Raw genomic sequence first — 14,712 nt, forward strand, 5'->3', positions numbered from 1 at the left:
CTGATCGCGGTTAAGAACTGCTGGGAGAGCTCATGGCTTCAGAGCACTCGCCAGCGATTCCCTGGTGGTCTAGTGGCTAGGATTCGGAGCTCTCACCGCCGCGGCCCGGGTTCGATTCCCGGTCAGGGAAGGTTTTTAATAAAGCACAACAAAGATGAGGAGAAATGTTTACATAAAGAGGAGCAGAGAAGTTGGTCCGAATGGCCCCGCAAGCTTTTATAACAATTTGAGAAGGCTGCACATCTGGTTCCAGGCTTGGGACAGGAAGTTGAAAAGAGCATCACAAGAGTGGTGTTTGCACTGTTGTCAGAGTGCAAGTTATGACACCGTGACAGGAAGCACAATTGGAAGCTCAGTCTGGGAGAAAACAAGAGTCCTTCAGTCCAGTCCCCCAAATTGCAGATTGATATTTTAGTGCACGTTAGGGTCCGTTTTGCCTGGACTCCAAATGTATTTGCTGCATGCGTTCTTTGGTTATTGGACTTTGAAAATGAGACCTGCGCCTCCTTGACGTGCTCACCTTGAAGCGTCTATTGAAAACCAGGAAGTCTTAGTATGCAAACGTCTTGCACATGCTCAGTAGCACTCCCAGTAGAAGTCAACCAGGCAAATCAAGCAGGTGCCAAAGAGGTGATTTTCCAGAGGAACGTCCAATTTTTGGGGCTCTTTTCAAAAGACATTCCAAAAGTAGTGTTTGCTTGGTTGTTTTTTTTTCTAATTGACTGTTTTAGCCCAGAGCGATCAGTCGATCTCGTATGTCGGGCAACAAACTAGAGTCATAATGAGGGCTCTCTGAACCTAGTTTGCAGCCACCAAAACCAGCCAGTGCTGCTACCACATGCCCCAGTGGCCTAATGGATAAGGCACTGGCCTCCTAAGCCAGGGATTGTGGGTTCGAGTCCCATCTGGGGTGCTCTCAATTGAGCAAGTGACCGTTTCGGCCCAGTGTAACGCCATTGGCAAGACATCTGCCGGTAGGCAAGGTTTTTTTTTTACGCCAGGAATCAATTCCACTCGAAACCCATGTCCCAAAACCACCCCTTTAAGCATGGCTCTACAAGCTTGCATGGGAATCACAAAGCTTTCCACACGCCTATTTTGAAAGAAAAAACAGACAATTGGCTTGTGGACTGAAAAGGCTTCAAGCGAACTTTGGTCAAGCTACCTTTCTTAATGTGCAAGAAGCCTTTTCATCATTTTTCGCTGTCCCACAGAGGAGCGTTAAGGTTGCAAGTGAGAAAACAAGAAAACCGAGTGTAAGCTGACACCAGCACGAAGCTCCAGTGGCGCAATCGGTTAGCACGCGGTACTTATAAGGCAGTATTTGTTGAGCAATGCCGAGGCTGTGAGTTCAAGCCTCACCTGGAGCACTTCCCTTTAAGCTTTCAAGTTTTATTTGAAAGATTTTTTTAAGGGATAATGTGCAGGAATATATTTTCTCCAATATTTTCATTAGTAGACGTTAACACGGCTTAATGAAGCACTGACCGCGGTTAAGAACTGCTGGGAGAGTTCATGGTTCCAAACCAACCAACAGCGATTCCCTGGTGGTCTAGTATCTAGGATTCGGCGCTCTCACCGCCGCGGCCCGGGTTCGATTCCCGGTCAGGGAATGTTTTTAATAAAGTACAGCAAAGATGAGGAGAAATGTTTACATGGAGAGGAGCAGAGAAGTTGGTCCGAATGGTCCCGCGAGCTTTTCTAACAAGTTGAAAAGTCTGCGCATCTGATTTCAAGTTTTAATCCTGAGAGATTAATATTGGAACAAGGAATTTTACAATCTTCAAGGAGTCTCTCTCATTTGGCATGGTGCCAAAAGTTTGGCAAAAAGCATAAATGGTGCTAATCTTTAAAACGAGACCAAAATCCCCGCCACTGGATGAAAGACTTAGTGAGCCTCAACATCTGTGGTGTGGAAGTTATTTGAAAGATTTTTAAGGGATAATGTGCAAGGATATATTGTCTCCCACCTTATCAGTAGTAGACGTGAACACGGCTCAATGAAGGACTGATCGCGGTTAAGAACTGCTGGGAGAGCTCATGGCTTCAGAGCACTCGCCAGCGATTCCCTGGTGGTCTAGTGGCTAGGATTTGGCGCTCTCACCGCCGCGGCCCGGGTTCGATTCCCGGTCAGGGAAGGTTTTTAATAAAGCACAACAAAGATGAGGAGAAATGTTTACATAAAGAGGAGCAGAGAAGTTGGTCCGAATGGCCCCGCAAGCTTTTATAACAATTTGAGAAGGCTGCACATCTGGTTCCAGGCTTGGGACAGGAAGTTGAAAAGAGCATCACAAGAGTGGTGTTTGCACTGTTGTCAGAGTGCAAGTTATGACACCGTGACAGGAAGCACAATTGGAAGCTCAGTCTGGGAGAAAACAAGAGTCCTTCAGTCCAGTCCCCCAAATTGCAGATTGATATTTTGGTGCACGTTAGGGTCCGTTTTGCCTGGACTCCAAACGTATTTGCTGCATGCGTTCTTTGGTTATTGGACTTTGAAAATGAGACCTGCGCCTCCTTGACGTGCTCACCTTGAAGCGTCTATTGAAAACCAGGAAGTCTTAGTATGCAAACGTCTTGCACATGCTCAGTAGCACTCCCAGTAGAAGTCAACCAGGCAAATCAAGCAGGTGCCAAAGAGGTGATTTTCCAGAGGAACGTCCAATTTTTGGGGCTCTTTTCAAAAGACATTCCAAAAGTAGTGTTTGCTTGGTTGTTTTTTTTTCTAATTGACTGTTTTAGCCCAGAGCGATCAGTCGATCTCGTATGTCGGGCAACAAACTAGAGTCATAATGAGGGCTCTCTGAACCTAGTTTGCAGCCACCAAAACCAGCCAGTGCTGCTACCACATGCCCCAGTGGCCTAATGGATAAGGCACTGGCCTCCTAAGCCAGGGATTGTGGGTTCGAGTCCCATCTGGGGTGCTCTCAATTGAGCAAGTGACCGTTTCGGCCCAGTGTAATTCCATTGGCAAGACATCTGGCGGTAGGCAAGGTTTTTTTTTTTCCGCCAGGAATCAATTCCACTCGAAATCCATGTCCCAAAACCACCCCTTTAAGCATGGCTCTACAAGCTTGCATGGGAATCACAAAGCTTTCCACACGCCTATTTTGAAAGAAAAAACAGACAATTGGCTTGTGGACTGAAAAGGCTTCAAGCGAACTTTGGTCAAGCTACCTTTCTTAATGTGCAAGAAGCCTTTTCATCAATTTTCACTGTCCCACAGAGGAGCGTTAAGGTTGCAAGTGAGAAAACAAGAAAACCGAGTGTAAGCTGACACCAGCACGACGCTCCAGTGGCGCAATCGGTTAGCGCGCGGTACTTATAAGGCAGTATTTGTTGAGCAATGCCGAGGTTGTGAGTTCAAGCCTCACCTGGAGCACTTCCCTTTAAGCTTTCAAGTTTTATTTGAAAGATTTTTTTAAGGGATAATGTGCAGGAATATATTTTCTCCAATATTTTCATTAGTAGACGTTAACACGGCTTAATGAAGCACTGACCGCGGTTAAGAACTGCTGGGAGAGTTCATGGTTCCAAACCAACCAACAGCGATTCCCTGGTGGTCTAGTGGCTAGGATTCGGCGCTCTCACCGCCGCGGCCCGGGTTCGATTCCCGGTCAGGGAATGGTTTTAATAAAGTACAGCAAAGATGAGGAGAAATGTTTACATGGAGAGGAGCAGAGAAGTTGGTCCGAATGGTCCCGCGAGCTTTTCTAACAAGTTGAAAAGTCTGCGTATCTGATTTCAAGTTTTAATCCTGAGAGATTAATATTGGAACAAGGAATTTTACAATCTTCAAGGAGTCTCTCTCATTTGGCATGGTGCCAAAAGTTTGGCAAAAAGCATAAATGGTGCTAATCTTTAAAACGAGACCAAAATCCCCGCCACTGGATGAAAGACTTAGTGAGCCTCAACATCTGTGGTGTGGAAGTTATTTGAAAGATTTTTAAGGGATAATGTGCAAGGATATATTGTCTCCCACCTTATCAGTAGTAGACGTGAACACGGCTCAATGAAGGACTGATCGCGGTTAAGAACTGCTGGGAGAGCTCATGGCTTCAGAGCACTCGCCAGCGATTCCCTGGTGGTCTAGTGGCTAGGATTCGGCGCTCTCACCGCCGCGGCCCGGGTTCGATTCCCGGTCAGGGAAGGTTTTTAATAAAGCACAACAAAGATGAGGAGAAATGTTTACATAAAGAGGAGCAGAGAAGTTGGTCCGAATGGCCCCGCAAGCTTTTATAACAATTTGAGAAGGCTGCACATCTGGTTCCAGGCTTGGGACAGGAAGTTGAAAAGAGCATCACAAGAGTGGTGTTTGCACTGTTGTCAGAGTGCAAGTTATGACACCGTGACAGGAAGCACAATTGGAAGCTCAGTCTGGGAGAAAACAAGAGTCCTTCAGTCCAGTCCCCCAAATTGCAGATTGATATTTTAGTGCACGTTAGGGTCCGTTTTGCCTGGACTCCAAACGTATTTGCTGCATGCGTTCTTTGGTTATTGGACTTTGAAAATGAGACCTGCGCCTCCTTGACGTGCTCACCTTGAAGCGTCTATTGAAAACCAGGAAGTCTTAGTATGCAAACGTCTTGCACATGCTCAGTAGCACTCCCAGTAGAAGTCAACCAGGCAAATCAAGCAGGTGCCAAAGAGGTGATTTTCCAGAGGAACGTCCAATTTTTGGGGCTCTTTTCAAAAGACATTCCAAAAGTAGTGTTTGCTTGGTTGTTTTTTTTTCTAATTGACTGTTTTAGCCCAGAGCGATCAGTCGATCTCGTATGTCGGGCAACAAACTAGAGTCATAATGAGGGCTCTCTGAACCTAGTTTGCAGCCACCAAAACCAGCCAGTGCTGCTACCACATGCCCCAGTGGCCTAATGGATAAGGCACTGGCCTCCTAAGCCAGGGATTGTGGGTTCGAGTCCCATCTGGGGTGCTCTCAATTGAGCAAGTGACCGTTTCGGCCCAGTGTAATGCCATTGGCAAGACATCTGCCGGTAGGCAAGGTTTTTTTTTTCCGCCAGGAATCAATTCCACTCGAAACCCATGTCCCAAAACCACCCCTTTAAGCATGGCTCTACAAGCTTGCATGGGAATCACAAAGCTTTCCACACGCCTATTTTGAAAGAAAAAACAGACAATTGGCTTGTGGACTGAAAAGGCTTCAAGCGAACTTTGGTCAAGCTACCTTTCTTAATGTGCAAGAAGCCTTTTCATCAATTTTCGCTGTCCCACAGAGGAGCGTTAAGGTTGCAAGTGAGAAAACAAGAAAACCGAGTGTAAGCTGACACCAGCACGACGCTCCAGTGGCGCAATCGGTTAGCGCGCGGTACTTATAAGGCAGTATTTGTTGAGCAATGCCGAGGTTGTGAGTTCAAGCCTCACCTGGAGCACTTCCCTTTAAGCTTTCAAGTTTTATTTGAAAGATTTTTTTAAGGGATAATGTGCAGGAATATATTTTCTCCAATATTTTCATTAGTAGACGTTAACACGGCTTAATGAAGCACTGACCGCGGTTAAGAACTGCTGGGAGAGTTCATGGTTCCAAACCAACCAACAGCGATTCCCTGGTGGTCTAGTGGCTAGGATTCGGCGCTCTCACCGCCGCGGCCCGGGTTCGATTCCCGGTCAGGGAACGTTTTTAATAAAGTACAGCAAAGATGAGGAGAAATGTTTACATGGAGAGGAGCAGAGAAGTTGGTCCGAATGGTCCCGCGAGCTTTTCTAACAAGTTGAAAAGTCTGCGTATCTGATTTCAAGTTTTAATCCTGAGAGATTAATATTGGAACAAGGAATTTTACAATCTTCAAGGAGTCTCTCTCATTTGGCATGGTGCCAAAAGTTTGGCAAAAAGCATAAATGGTGGTAATCTTTAAAACGAGACCAAAATCCCCGCCACTGGATGAAAGACTTAGTGAGCCTCAACATCTGTGGTGTGGAAGTTATTTGAAAGATTTTTAAGGGATAATGTGCAAGGATATATTGTCTCCCACCTTATCAGTAGTAGACGTGAACACGGCTCAATTAAGGACTGATCGCGGTTAAGAACTGCTGGGAGAGCTCATGGCTTCAGAGCACTCGCCAGCGATTCCCTGGTGGTCTAGTGGCTAGGACTCGGCGCTCTCACCGCCGCGGCCCGGGTTCGATTCCCGGTCAGGGAAGGTTTTTAATAAAGCACAACAAAGATGAGGAGAAATGTTTACATAAAGAGGAGCAGAGAAGTTGGTCCGAATGGCCCCGCAAGCTTTTATAACAATTTGAGAAGGCTGCACATCTGGTTCCAGGCTTGGGACAGGAAGTTGAAAAGAGCATCACAAGAGTGGTGTTTGCACTGTTGTCAGAGTGCAAGTTATGACACCGTGACAGGAAGCACAATTGGAAGCTCAGTCTGGGAGAAAACAAGAGTCCTTCAGTCCAGTCCCCCAAATTGCAGATTGATATTTTAGTGCACGTTAGGGTCCGTTTTGCCTGGACTCCAAACGTATTTGCTGCATGCGTTCTTTGGTTATTGGACTTTGAAAATGAGACCTGCGCCTCCTTGACGTGCTCACCTTGAAGCGTCTATTGAAAACCAGGAAGTCTTAGTATGCAAACGTCTTGCACATGCTCAGTAGCACTCCCAGTAGAAGTCAACCAGGCAAATCAAGCAGGTGCCAAAGAGGTGATTTTCCAGAGGAACGTCCAATTTTTGGGGCTCTTTTCAAAAGACATTCCAAAAGTAGTGTTTGCTTGGTTGTTTTTTTTTCTAATTGACTGTTTTAGCCCAGAGCGATCAGTCGATCTCGTATGTCGGGCAACAAACTAGAGTCATAATGAGGGCTCTCTGAACCTAGTTTGCAGCCACCAAAACCAGCCAGTGCTGCTGCTACATGCCCCAGTGGCCTAATGGATAAGGCACTGGCCTCCTAAGCCAGGGATTGTGGGTTCGAGTCCCATCTGGGGTGCTCTCAATTGAGCAAGTGACCGTTTCGGCCCAGTGTAATTCCATTGGCAAGACATCTGGCGGTAGGCAAGGTTTTTTTTTTTCCGCCAGGAATCAATTCCACTCGAAATCCATGTCCCAAAACCACCCCTTTAAGCATGGCTCTACAAGCTTGCATGGGAATCACAAAGCTTTCCACACGCCTATTTTGAAAGAAAAAACAGACAATTGGCTTGTGGACTGAAAAGGCTTCAAGCGAACTTTGGTCAAGCTACCTTTCTTAATGTGCAAGAAGCCTTTTCATCAATTTTCGCTGTCCCACAGAGGAGCGTTAAGGTTGCAAGTGAGAAAACAAGAAAACCGAGTGTAAGCTGACACCAGCACGACGCTCCAGTGGCGCAATCGGTTAGCGCGCGGTACTTATAAGGCAGTATTTGTTGAGCAATGCCGAGGTTGTGAGTTCAAGCCTCACCTGGAGCACTTCCCTTTAAGCTTTCAAGTTTTATTTGAAAGATTTTTTTAAGGGATAATGTGCAGGAATATATTTTCTCCAATATTTTCATTAGTAGACGTTAACACGGCTTAATGAAGCACTGACCGCGGTTAAGAACTGCTGGGAGAGTTCATGGTTCCAAACCAACCAACAGCGATTCCCTGGTGGTCTAGTGGCTAGGATTCGGCGCTCTCACCGCCGCGGCCCGGGTTCGATTCCCGGTCAGGGAATGTTTTTAATAAAGTACAGCAAAGATGAGGAGAAATGTTTACATGGAGAGGAGCAGAGAAGTTGGTCCGAATGGTCCCGCGAGCTTTTCTAACAAGTTGAAAAGTCTGCGTATCTGATTTCAAGTTTTAATCCTGAGAGATTAATATTGGAACAAGGAATTTTACAATCTTCAAGGAGTCTCTCTCATTTGGCATGGTGCCAAAAGTTTGGCAAAAAGCATAAATGGTGCTAATCTTTAAAACGAGACCAAAATCCCCGCCACTGGATGAAAGACTTAGTGAGCCTCAACATCTGTGGTGTGGAAGTTATTTGAAACATTTTTAAGGGATAATGTGCAAGGATATATTGTCTCCCACCTTATCAGTAGTAGACGTGAACACGGCTCAATTAAGGACTGATCGCGGTTAAGAACTGCTGGGAGAGCTCATGGCTTCAGAGCACTCGCCAGCGATTCCCTGGTGGTCTAGTGGCTAGGATTCGGCGCTCTCACCGCCGCGGCCCGGGTTCGATTCCCGGTCAGGGAAGGTTTTTAATAAAGCACAACAAAGATGAGGAGAAATGTTTACATAAAGAGGAGCAGAGAAGTTGGTCCGAATGGCCCCGCAAGCTTTTATAACAATTTGAGAAGGCTGCACATCTGGTTCCAGGCTTGGGACAGGAAGTTGAAAAGAGCATCACAAGAGTGGTGTTTGCACTGTTGTCAGAGTGCAAGTTATGACACCGTGACAGGAAGCACAATTGGAAGCTCAGTCTGGGAGAAAACAAGAGTCCTTCAGTCCAGTCCCCCAAATTGCAGATTGATATTTTAGTGCACGTTAGGGTCCGTTTTGCCTGGACTCCAAACGTATTTGCTGCATGCGTTCTTTGGTTATTGGACTTTGAAAATGAGACCTGCGCCTCCTTGACGTGCTCACCTTGAAGCGTCTATTGAAAACCAGGAAGTCTTAGTATGCAAACGTCTTGCACATGCTCAGTAGCACTCCCAGTAGAAGTCAACCAGGCAAATCAAGCAGGTGCCAAAGAGGTGATTTTCCAGAGGAACGTCCAATTTTTGGGGCTCTTTTCAAAAGACATTCCAAAAGTAGTGTTTGCTTGGTTGTTTTTTTTTCTAATTGACTGTTTTAGCCCAGAGCGATCAGTCGATCTCGTATGTCGGGCAACAAACTAGAGTCATAATGAGGGCTCTCTGAACCTAGTTTGCAGCCACCAAAACCAGCCAGTGCTGCTACCACATGCCCCAGTGGCCTAATGGATAAGGCACTGGCCTCCTAAGCCAGGGATTGTGGGTTCGAGTCCCATCTGGGGTGCTCTCAATTGAGCAAGTGACCGTTTCGGCCCAGTGTAATGCCATTGGCAAGACATCTGGCGGTAGGCAAGGTTTTTTTTTTTCCGCCAGGAATCAATTCCACTCGAAATCCATGTCCCAAAACCACCCCTTTAAGCATGGCTCTACAAGCTTGCATGGGAATCACAAAGCTTTCCACACGCCTATTTTGAAAGAAAAAACAGACAATTGGCTTGTGGACTGAAAAGGCTTCAAGCGAACTTTGGTCAAGCTACCTTTCGGTGCAAGAAGCCTTTTCATCAATTTTCGCTGTCCCACAGAGGAGCGTTAAGGTTGCAAGTGAGAAAACAAGAAAACCGAGTGTAAGCTGACACCAGCACGAAGCTCCAGTGGCGCAATCGGTTAGCGCGCGGTACTTATAAGGCAGTATTTGTTGAGCAATGCCAAGGTTGTGAGTTCAAGCCTCACCTGGAGCACTTCCCTTTAAGCTTTCAAGTTTTATTTGAAAGATTTTTTTAAGGGATAATGTGCAGGAATATATTTTCTCCAATATTTTCATTAGTAGACGTTAACACGGCTTAATGAAGCACTGACCGCGGTTAAGAACTGCTGGGAGAGTTCATGGTTCCAAACCAACCAACAGCGATTCCCTGGTGGTCTAGTGGCTAGGATTCGGCGCTCTCACCGCCGCGGCCCGGGTTCGATTCCCGGTCAGGGAATGGTTTTAATAAAGTACAGCAAAGATGAGGAGAAATGTTTACATGGAGAGGAGCAGAGAAGTTGGTCCGAATGGTCCCGCGAGCTTTTCTAACAAGTTGAAAAGTCTGCGTATCTGATTTCAAGTTTTAATCCTGAGAGATTAATATTGGAACAAGGAATTTTACAATCTTCAAGGAGTCTCTCTCATTTGGCATGGTGCCAAAAGTTTGGCAAAAAGCATAAATGGTGCTAATCTTTAAAACGAGACCAAAATCCCCGCCACTGGATGAAAGACTTAGTGAGCCTCAACATCTGTGGTGTGGAAGTTATTTGAAAGATTTTTAAGGGATAATGTGCAAGGATATATTGTCTCCCATCTTATCAGTAGTAGATGTGAACACGGCTCAATGAAGGACTGATCGCGGCTAAGAACTGCTGGGAGAGCTCATGGCTTCAGAGCACTCGCCAGCGATTCCCTGGTGGTCTAGTGGCTAGGATTCGGCGCTCTCACCGCCGCGGCCCGGGTTCGATTCCCGGTCAGGGAAGGTTTTTAATAAAGCACAACAAAGATGAGGAGAAATGTTTACATAAAGAGGAGCAGAGAAGTTGGTCCGAATGGCCCCGCAAGCTTTTATAACAATTTGAGAAGGCTGCACATCTGGTTCCAGGCTTGGGACAGGAAGTTGAAAAGAGCATCACAAGAGTGGTGTTTGCACTGTTGTCAGAGTGCAAGTTATGACACCGTGACAGGAAGCACAATTGGAAGCTCAGTCTGGGAGAAAACAAGAGTCCTTCAGTCCAGTCCCCCAAATTGCAGATTGATATTTTAGTGCACGTTAGGGTCCGTTTTGCCTGGACTCCAAACGTATTTGCTGCATGCGTTCTTTGGTTATTGGACTTTGAAAATGAGACCTGCGCCTCCTTGACGTGCTCACCTTGAAGCGTCTATTGAAAACCAGGAAGTCTTAGTATGCAAACGTCTTGCACATGCTCAGTAGCACTCCCAGTAGAAGTCAACCAGGCAAATCAAGCAGGTGCCAAAGAGGTGATTTTCCAGAGGAACGTCCAATTTTTGGGGCTCTTTTCAAAAGACATTCCAAAAGTAGTGTTTGCTTGGTTGTTTTTTTTTCTAATTGACTGTTTTAGCCCAGAGCGATCAGTCGATCTCGTATGTCGGGCAACAAACTAGAGTCATAATGAGGGCTCTCTGAACCTAGTTTGCAGCCACCAAAACCAGCCAGTGCTGCTACCACATGCCCCAGTGGCCTAATGGATAAGGCACTGGCCTCCTAAGCCAGGGATTGTGGGTTCGAGTCCCATCTGGGGTGCTCTCAATTGAGCAAGTGACCGTTTCGGCCCAGTGTAACGCCATTGGCAAGACATCTGCCGGTAGGCAAGGTTTTTTTTTTACGCCAGGAATCAATTCCACTCGAAACCCATGTCCCAAAACCACCCCTTTAAGCATGGCTCTACAAGCTTGCATGGGAATCACAAAGCTTTCCACACGCCTATTTTGAAAGAAAAAACAGACAATTGGCTTGTGGACTGAAAAGGCTTCAAGCGAACTTTGGTCAAGCTACCTTTCTTAATGTGCAAGAAGCCTTTTCATCAATTTTCGCTGTCCCACAGAGGAGCGTTAAGTTTGCAAGTGACAAAACAAGAAAACCGAGTGTAAGGTGAAACCAGCACAAAGCTCCAGTGGCGCAATCGGTTAGCGCGCGGTACTTATAAGGCAGTATTTGTTGAGCAATGCCGAGGTTGTGAGTTCAAGCCTCACCTGGAGCACTTCCCTTTAAGCTTTCAAGTTTTATTTGAAAGATTTTTTTAAGGGATAATGTGCAGGAATATATTTTCTCCAATATTTTCATTAGTAGACGTTAACACGGCTTAATGAAGCACTGACCGCGGTTAAGAACTGCTGGGAGAGTTCATGGTTCCAAACCAACCAACAGCGATTCCCTGGTGGTCTAGTGGCTAGGATTTGGCGCTCTCACCGCCGCGGCCCGGGTTCGATTCCCGGTCAGGGAACGTTTTTAATAAAGTACAGCAAAGATGAGGAGAAATGTTTACATGGAGAGGAGCAGAGAAGTTGGTCCGAATGGTCCCGCGAGCTTTTCTAACAAGTTGAAAAGTCTGCGCATCTGATTTCAAGTTTTAATCCTGAGAGATTAATATTGGAACAAGGAATTTTACAATCTTCAAGGAGTCTCTCTCATTTGGCATGGTGCCAAAAGTTTGGCAAAAAGCATAAATGGTGCTAATCTTTAAAACGAGACCAAAATCCCCGCCACTGGATGAAAGACTTAGTGAGCCTCAACATCTGTGGTGTGGAAGTTATTTGAAAGATTTTTAAGGGATAATGTGCAAGGATATATTGTCTCCCACCTTATCAGTAGTAGACGTGAACACGGCTCAATGAAGGACTGATCGCGGTTAAGAACTGCTGGGAGAGCTCATGGCTTCAGAGCACTCGCCAGCGATTCCCTGGTGGTCTAGTGGCTAGGATTCGGCGCTCTCACCGCCGCGGCCCGGGTTCGATTCCCGGTCAGGGAAGGTTTTTAATAAAGCACAACAAAGATGAGGAGAAATGTTTACATAAAGAGGAGCAGAGAAGTTGGTCCGAATGGCCCCGCAAGCTTTTATAACAATTTGAGAAGGCTGCACATCTGGTTCCAGGCTTGGGACAGGAAGTTGAAAAGAGCATCACAAGAGTGGTGTTTGCACTGTTGTCAGAGTGCAAGTTATGACACCGTGACAGGAAGCACAATTGGAAGCTCAGTCTGGGAGAAAACAAGAGTCCTTCAGTCCAGTCCCCCAAATTGCAGATTGATATTTTAGTGCACGTTAGGGTCCGTTTTGCCTGGACTCCAAACGTATTTGCTGCATGCGTTCTTTGGTTATTGGACTTTGAAAATGAGACCTGCGCCTCCTTGACGTGCTCACCTTGAAGCGTCTATTGAAAACCAGGAAGTCTTAGTATGCAAACGTCTTGCACATGCTCAGTAGCACTCCCAGTAGAAGTCAACCAGGCAAATCAAGCAGGTGCCAAAGAGGTGATTTTCCAGAGGAACGTCCAATTTTTGGGGCTCTTTTCAAAAGACATTCCAAAAGTAGTGTTTGCTTGGTTGTTTTTTTTTCTAATTGACTGTTTTAGCCCAGAGCGATCAGTCGATCTCGTATGTCGGGCAACAAACTAGAGTCATAATGAGGGCTCTCTGAACCTAGTTTGCAGCCACCAAAACCAGCCAGTGCTGCTACCACATGCCCCAGTGGCCTAATGGATAAGGCACTGGCCTCCTAAGCCAGGGATTGTGGGTTCGAGTCCCATCTGGGGTGCTCTCAATTGAGCAAGTGACCGTTTCGGCCCAGTGTAATGCCATTGGCAAGACATCTGCCGGTAGGCAAGGTTTTTTTTTTCCGCCAGGAATCAATTCCACTCGAAACCCATGTCCCAAAACCACCCCTTTAAGCATGGCTCTACAAGCTTGCATGGGAATCACAAAGCTTTCCACACGCCTATTTTGAAAGAAAAAACAGACAATTGGCTTGTGGACTGAAAAGGCTTCAAGCGAACTTTGGTCAAGCTACCTTTCTTAATGTGCAAGAAGCCTTTTCATCAATTTTCGCTGTCCCACAGAGGAGCGTTAAGTTTGCAAGTGACAAAACAAGAAAACCGAGTGTAAGGTGAAACCAGCACAAAGCTCCAGTGGCGCAATCGGTTAGCGCGCGGTACTTATAAGGCAGTATTTGTTGAGCAATGCCGAGGTTGTGAGTTCAAGCCTCACCTGGAGCACTTCCCTTTAAGCTTTCAAGTTTTATTTGAAAGATTTTTTTAAGGGATAATGTGCAGGAATATATTTTCTCCAATATTTTCATTAGTAGACGTTAACACGGCTTAATGAAGCACTGACCGCGGTTAAGAACTGCTGGGAGAGTTCATGGTTCCAAACCAACCAACAGCGATTCCCTGGTGGTCTAGTGGCTAGGATTTGGCGCTCTCACCGCCGCGGCCCGGGTTCGATTCCCGGTCAGGGAACGTTTTTAATAAAGTACAGCAAAGATGAGGAGAAATGTTTACATGGAGAGGAGCAGAGAAGTTGGTCCGAATGGTCCCGCGAGCTTTTCTAACAAGTTGAAAAGTCTGCGCATCTGATTTCAAGTTTTAATCCTGAGAGATTAATATTGGAACAAGGAATTTTACAATCTTCAAGGAGTCTCTCTCATTTGGCATGGTGCCAAAAGTTTGGCAAAAAGCATAAATGGTGCTAATCTTTAAAACGAGACCAAAATCCCCGCCACTGGATGAAAGACTTAGTGAGCCTCAACATCTGTGGTGTGGAAGTTATTTGAAAGATTTTTAAGGGATAATGTGCAAGGATATATTGTCTCCCACCTTATCAGTAGTAGACGTGAACACGGCTCAATGAAGGACTGATCGCGGTTAAGAACTGCTGGGAGAGCTCATGGCTTCAGAGCACTCGCCAGCGATTCCCTGGTGGTCTAGTGGCTAGGATTCGGCGCTCTCACCGCCGCGGCCCGGGTTCGATTCCCGGTCAGGGAAGGTTTTTAATAAAGCACAACAAAGATGAGGAGAAATGTTTACATAAAGAGGAGCAGAGAAGTTGGTCCGAATGGCCCCGCAAGCTTTTATAACAATTTGAGAAGGCTGCACATCTGGTTCCAGGCTTGGGACAGGAAGTTGAAAAGAGCATCACAAGAGTGGTGTTTGCACTGTTGTCAGAGTGCAAGTTATGACACCGTGACAGGAAGCACAATTGGAAGCTCAGTCTGGGAGAAAACAAGAGTCCTTCAGTCCAGTCCCCCAAATTGCAGATTGATATTTTAGTGCACGTTAGGGTCCGTTTTGCCTGGACTCCAAACGTATTTGCTGCATGCGTTCTTTGGTTATTGGACTTTGAAAATGAGACCTGCGCCTCCTTGACGTGCTCACCTTGAAGCGTCTATTGAAAACCAGGAAGTCTTAGTATGCAAACGTCTTGCACATGCTCAGTAGCACTCCCAGTAGAAGTCAACCAGGCAAATCAAGCAGGTGCCAAAGAGGTGATTTTCCAGAGGAACGTCCAATTT

The 14,712-nt window shown here is 46.2% G+C and overlaps 24 non-coding genes across 24 annotated transcripts; all 24 read left to right on the forward strand.

Annotated features, from left to right (window-relative positions):
* The first annotated feature begins 840 nt into the window (after window positions 1-840).
* Window positions 841-913, forward strand: TRNAR-CCU (transfer RNA arginine (anticodon CCU)). Its single transcript has one exon. It is a non-coding gene; the product is annotated as a tRNA-Arg (tRNA).
* Window positions 914-1,277: 364 nt separating this feature from the next.
* TRNAI-UAU (transfer RNA isoleucine (anticodon UAU)) lies at window positions 1,278-1,370 on the forward strand. The gene is given in 2 exon segments: window positions 1,278-1,315; window positions 1,335-1,370. It is a non-coding gene; the product is annotated as a tRNA-Ile (tRNA).
* Window positions 1,371-2,848: 1,478 nt separating this feature from the next.
* TRNAR-CCU (transfer RNA arginine (anticodon CCU)) lies at window positions 2,849-2,921 on the forward strand. Its single transcript has one exon. It is a non-coding gene; the product is annotated as a tRNA-Arg (tRNA).
* A 365-nt stretch (window positions 2,922-3,286) lies between these two features.
* On the forward strand, window positions 3,287-3,379 carry TRNAI-UAU (transfer RNA isoleucine (anticodon UAU)). Its single transcript is given in 2 exon segments — window positions 3,287-3,324; window positions 3,344-3,379. It is a non-coding gene; the product is annotated as a tRNA-Ile (tRNA).
* Window positions 3,380-3,550: 171 nt separating this feature from the next.
* Window positions 3,551-3,622, forward strand: TRNAE-CUC (transfer RNA glutamic acid (anticodon CUC)). The gene has a single exon. It is a non-coding gene; the product is annotated as a tRNA-Glu (tRNA).
* Window positions 3,623-4,075: 453 nt separating this feature from the next.
* TRNAE-CUC (transfer RNA glutamic acid (anticodon CUC)) lies at window positions 4,076-4,147 on the forward strand. Its single transcript has one exon. It is a non-coding gene; the product is annotated as a tRNA-Glu (tRNA).
* A 710-nt stretch (window positions 4,148-4,857) lies between these two features.
* On the forward strand, window positions 4,858-4,930 carry TRNAR-CCU (transfer RNA arginine (anticodon CCU)). The gene has a single exon. It is a non-coding gene; the product is annotated as a tRNA-Arg (tRNA).
* A 364-nt stretch (window positions 4,931-5,294) lies between these two features.
* TRNAI-UAU (transfer RNA isoleucine (anticodon UAU)) lies at window positions 5,295-5,387 on the forward strand. The gene is given in 2 exon segments: window positions 5,295-5,332; window positions 5,352-5,387. It is a non-coding gene; the product is annotated as a tRNA-Ile (tRNA).
* A 171-nt stretch (window positions 5,388-5,558) lies between these two features.
* Window positions 5,559-5,630, forward strand: TRNAE-CUC (transfer RNA glutamic acid (anticodon CUC)). The gene has a single exon. It is a non-coding gene; the product is annotated as a tRNA-Glu (tRNA).
* Window positions 5,631-6,083: 453 nt separating this feature from the next.
* On the forward strand, window positions 6,084-6,155 carry TRNAE-CUC (transfer RNA glutamic acid (anticodon CUC)). Its single transcript has one exon. It is a non-coding gene; the product is annotated as a tRNA-Glu (tRNA).
* A 710-nt stretch (window positions 6,156-6,865) lies between these two features.
* Window positions 6,866-6,938, forward strand: TRNAR-CCU (transfer RNA arginine (anticodon CCU)). Its single transcript has one exon. It is a non-coding gene; the product is annotated as a tRNA-Arg (tRNA).
* A 365-nt stretch (window positions 6,939-7,303) lies between these two features.
* TRNAI-UAU (transfer RNA isoleucine (anticodon UAU)) lies at window positions 7,304-7,396 on the forward strand. Its single transcript is given in 2 exon segments — window positions 7,304-7,341; window positions 7,361-7,396. It is a non-coding gene; the product is annotated as a tRNA-Ile (tRNA).
* A 171-nt stretch (window positions 7,397-7,567) lies between these two features.
* TRNAE-CUC (transfer RNA glutamic acid (anticodon CUC)) lies at window positions 7,568-7,639 on the forward strand. The gene has a single exon. It is a non-coding gene; the product is annotated as a tRNA-Glu (tRNA).
* A 453-nt stretch (window positions 7,640-8,092) lies between these two features.
* TRNAE-CUC (transfer RNA glutamic acid (anticodon CUC)) lies at window positions 8,093-8,164 on the forward strand. Its single transcript has one exon. It is a non-coding gene; the product is annotated as a tRNA-Glu (tRNA).
* Window positions 8,165-8,874: 710 nt separating this feature from the next.
* Window positions 8,875-8,947, forward strand: TRNAR-CCU (transfer RNA arginine (anticodon CCU)). Its single transcript has one exon. It is a non-coding gene; the product is annotated as a tRNA-Arg (tRNA).
* Window positions 8,948-9,308: 361 nt separating this feature from the next.
* On the forward strand, window positions 9,309-9,401 carry TRNAI-UAU (transfer RNA isoleucine (anticodon UAU)). Its single transcript is given in 2 exon segments — window positions 9,309-9,346; window positions 9,366-9,401. It is a non-coding gene; the product is annotated as a tRNA-Ile (tRNA).
* Window positions 9,402-9,572: 171 nt separating this feature from the next.
* On the forward strand, window positions 9,573-9,644 carry TRNAE-CUC (transfer RNA glutamic acid (anticodon CUC)). The gene has a single exon. It is a non-coding gene; the product is annotated as a tRNA-Glu (tRNA).
* Window positions 9,645-10,097: 453 nt separating this feature from the next.
* TRNAE-CUC (transfer RNA glutamic acid (anticodon CUC)) lies at window positions 10,098-10,169 on the forward strand. Its single transcript has one exon. It is a non-coding gene; the product is annotated as a tRNA-Glu (tRNA).
* A 710-nt stretch (window positions 10,170-10,879) lies between these two features.
* On the forward strand, window positions 10,880-10,952 carry TRNAR-CCU (transfer RNA arginine (anticodon CCU)). The gene has a single exon. It is a non-coding gene; the product is annotated as a tRNA-Arg (tRNA).
* A 364-nt stretch (window positions 10,953-11,316) lies between these two features.
* TRNAI-UAU (transfer RNA isoleucine (anticodon UAU)) lies at window positions 11,317-11,409 on the forward strand. The gene is given in 2 exon segments: window positions 11,317-11,354; window positions 11,374-11,409. It is a non-coding gene; the product is annotated as a tRNA-Ile (tRNA).
* A 696-nt stretch (window positions 11,410-12,105) lies between these two features.
* Window positions 12,106-12,177, forward strand: TRNAE-CUC (transfer RNA glutamic acid (anticodon CUC)). The gene has a single exon. It is a non-coding gene; the product is annotated as a tRNA-Glu (tRNA).
* A 710-nt stretch (window positions 12,178-12,887) lies between these two features.
* TRNAR-CCU (transfer RNA arginine (anticodon CCU)) lies at window positions 12,888-12,960 on the forward strand. Its single transcript has one exon. It is a non-coding gene; the product is annotated as a tRNA-Arg (tRNA).
* Window positions 12,961-13,324: 364 nt separating this feature from the next.
* TRNAI-UAU (transfer RNA isoleucine (anticodon UAU)) lies at window positions 13,325-13,417 on the forward strand. Its single transcript is given in 2 exon segments — window positions 13,325-13,362; window positions 13,382-13,417. It is a non-coding gene; the product is annotated as a tRNA-Ile (tRNA).
* Window positions 13,418-14,113: 696 nt separating this feature from the next.
* TRNAE-CUC (transfer RNA glutamic acid (anticodon CUC)) lies at window positions 14,114-14,185 on the forward strand. The gene has a single exon. It is a non-coding gene; the product is annotated as a tRNA-Glu (tRNA).
* The last annotated feature ends 527 nt before the right edge of the window (window positions 14,186-14,712 follow it).

This window comes from Spea bombifrons, chromosome 4 (assembly GCF_027358695.1).
Source record: "Spea bombifrons isolate aSpeBom1 chromosome 4, aSpeBom1.2.pri, whole genome shotgun sequence".
NCBI classification, from domain to species: Eukaryota; Metazoa; Chordata; class Amphibia; order Anura; family Pelobatidae; genus Spea; species Spea bombifrons.